At 38.3% G+C, this 3,454-nt stretch overlaps 1 protein-coding gene across 1 annotated transcript in view; it reads right to left on the reverse strand.

Annotated features, from left to right (window-relative positions):
- The window catches only part of LOC106871606 (ADP-ribosylation factor-related protein 1), a 20,693-nt gene extending 17,277 nt beyond the window's left edge, over window positions 1-3,416 (reverse strand). The window contains exon 1 of the mRNA XM_014918159.2: window positions 3,270-3,416. The gene's annotated coding sequence lies outside the window, so the exon portion shown is untranslated. The remainder of the gene's footprint in view (window positions 1-3,269) is intronic.
- Between the last annotated feature and the right edge of the window lie 38 nt (window positions 3,417-3,454).

A 3,454-nucleotide genomic window follows, 5' to 3' on the forward strand; every position in this document is an offset into this window, starting at 1 on the left:
GGATCGGGGGACCCTGTCAAAGGCTTTCTCCATGTCAACGAAAGCCAGGTACAGAGGTTTATCCTTAGCTAGGTATTTCTCCTGCAACTGTCTCACTAGAAATAAGGCATCAGTAGTGCTTTTACCTGGCACGAACCCAAACTGCATCTCATCTAAATTGATTCGCTCCCTAATTAGTTGGGCTATGACCCTCTCTGTAACTTTCATAACCTGATCTAACAGCTTGATGCCTCTGTAATTATTTGTAGGGGTGGGTATCCAGTTTTTGTCTTAAATTCATACTTATTCATTTTCTAAGCTTCCTAAATTCATGCTACGTACATACTCCATTCACCTAGATTTCACCGCTCCCTTATATATATATATTGGTTCAAACAAGAAAAACCGATATTGTGTTACTGGACGCTCGGGAAAGGAAAGAAAGAGAATTTGACGTTTCGAGCGGAGCTCTTTGTCGGAAACATAGGACAGTCCAAAGAAGAGAAGACGGAGGAAGAAAAAATCGCCAACGATATCCACGAGGTTTTATATATGTGTATATATATATATATATATATATATATATATATATATAGATATATATATATACATGTATGTATTTGTATGTGTGTTTGTTCCCACTCCATCGCTTGACAACCAATGTTGGTGTTTGCATCTCTATAACTTAGCTGTTCAGCAAAAGGTACCAATAGAATAAGCACTAGGCTGAAAAAAAATAAGTCGTGGGGTGGATTTGTTCGACTAAAGGCAGTGCTCCAGCATGACCACAGTCAAATGGCTGAAACAAGTAAAAGAATAAAAAGGATACACATTTCCTGATAATGTTGAATTATAAAAATATGATTGTTTTTTTTTGTTTGTTTTTGAACATTAAATGTACTTATTCTACATTAAATGTACTTATTCTATCGGTCTCTTTTGCCGAACCACTAGGTTACAGGGATGTAAACACACCATCATCAGTTGTCAAGCATTAGTGGAGGGACAGATACACACACACACACACACACACACACACACACACATATATGACAGGCTGCTTTCAGTTTCTGTCAACCAAATCCACTCACACGACTTTGGTTGGTTTGAGGCTATAGTTGAAGACACTTGCCCAAGGTACCATGCAGTGGGAATGAACCCGGAACCATGTGGTTGAGAAGCAAGCTTCTTACCACACAGCCACTCCTGGAGCACCACCTTGAAGGTTTTTTTTTAAGTCAAAGAAATCGACCCCAGGACTTATTCTCTGTAAGCCTGATACTTATTCTATCGGTCTCTTTTGCCAAACCACTAAGTTATGGGGATGTAAACATACCAACATTGGTTGTCAAGCGATGGTGAGGGGATGAACAGACACAAAGACACACACATAAAAATACACACACTCACACACACATATGTATATATGTATACATATATACGATGGACTTCTTTCACTTTCCGTCTACCAAATCCACTCACAAGATTTTGGTCAGCCCAAGACTATAGTAGAACACATTTACCCAATGTGCCACACAGTGGGACTGAACCCAAAACAATGTAGTTGGGAAGCAAGCTTCTTACCACATAGCCACACCTGATGTAGGGGTTTCCAATAGTGGTCTCAGAGAGTAGCGTCCCTGCTTTCCTGAGCTAGTTTGCCACTACATTTCTTAAAAATCGTAGCAGAGGTCTCGGTCTCGGGACCACTCATGTCTAGAAACTGAGGTTGGAGGGTAACCAAGGGCATGCTCCCTGTAGAAAATCCAGCTCCAAAAAGCCACAGGATAGCAAAGGAGAAGGGCACCAGCCAGCCCAAAGGTTGGGGTGGGCTGCACTTGCCTATCTCAGTTGTTATGCCATTGGGGTAGATCCGGCCACCCCCATCAACGGGGACAAAACTTAGATTTAAAATACTGTATGATGATGATGATGATGATGATGCACACACATACACACACACACATGTACATGTGCATGTATGTATATGCATATCACTGATTTAAAGTGCAACACAAACTAACATAAATTGTTAACAGCTAAACTAGTATGTATTAACTAATAGATAAACAAAATATAAATTGTGTAGACGATGATAATGATGATGATTTTTAATCCTCCTCCTCCTCTTTCTTATCATCATCATTCGTAAAAATTAGATTTTATTTTATGCTGTCCTACTTTTTACCCTTTTCTTTTTCTTTTTTGAATACCCAATGCTAATCAATACAAGTTGTAAACGTTTAGCCTCAAATTAGCCCTGGTTGAGGAAAACTCCGATTACATTGTCCAACAATCTTTTCTTTCTGTCTTTCTTTCTTTCTTTCTGAAACAGAGGTTGTAATTTGAAAGAAAGACACGGCTACTATTTCTAGTATGTCCAGCGACCACTTACAGTCACTGTCTCTAAGTCTCTCGTTGACCCGTTCGTAAAAACACGTTTGAAGTGGATGTATAAATATATATATATATATATATATATATATATATAGATGTATATGTGTCAATCTGTCAGTGTGAAGTGTGTGGGTGTGAATGGACATAGTCAAATACACGCACTGTGTCCACACACACTGTGTCCCATGTGTGTGTATGTTTATACAATCGTAGAGAGACAGTGAAGGCGGGTGACAGCGTGTACATATGAGTCAATGTACGAGGACGAACGTATAAATTATACACAATCGCAAACACATACACACGCGTGCATGAGTATATATATAACTGCGTGCGTGTGTGATTTCCTGTATATAAAGAGTGAGTTTATATATATATACAAATGGGGAAATAGTACTCAATAAATGTAAGTAGTTTATTAGAAGCTAAACTTCCTAGAATCGCAACTCAAAGAGTTTACTCTACAACAATTTTCAGGTTAATAATAATAATAATAATAATGATGATAATAAATACATATGTGAGTGTGTGTATGTATCTGTGTATGTTTACGTGTGTTTGTGTACGTAGTCACGCGTACAGTAGGTCAGACATACACGCATACACAGACACAGGTCCTGTTTAGGGAAGAGAAAACAATCGAAAACGTATCAAATACAATAAACAGGGGTCATTTAAAATGAAAAGAGAGGCAGGAAAAGCTAGACAGAGAAACAGAGAGACAGCAAATGCTGTGAGAATCGTTATTTTTTTCTCCTTTCTTTAATTGTTTTTGTTTCGTGTCGAAGAAACAAGACGAAAAAAATAGCTTCATTGTAATATAAGATATTGTAGGAGTAAAGGGAGGAATCGAAGATGTTGTGTTAGAAGAGATAATTAAAAATATTAATTACTGTCGGCTGGTGATGTGATGATACCGCGATCGTCCAGAAGAAGAAGAGAACGGAAGAATAAATGAGAAAATCACTTCAGAGTTGAATGTTCCATTTCACTGTAACGTCCATTTTGTTGATACCCGTATGGAGAGGAAGGGACGGTAACTCGGGAAGGATTTGGTTGATAGTTGTGTCCCTTGTTT

The sequence above is a fragment of the Octopus bimaculoides genome, chromosome 8, assembly GCF_001194135.2.
Source record: "Octopus bimaculoides isolate UCB-OBI-ISO-001 chromosome 8, ASM119413v2, whole genome shotgun sequence".
Lineage (NCBI taxonomy): Eukaryota > Metazoa > Mollusca > Cephalopoda > Octopoda > Octopodidae > Octopus > Octopus bimaculoides.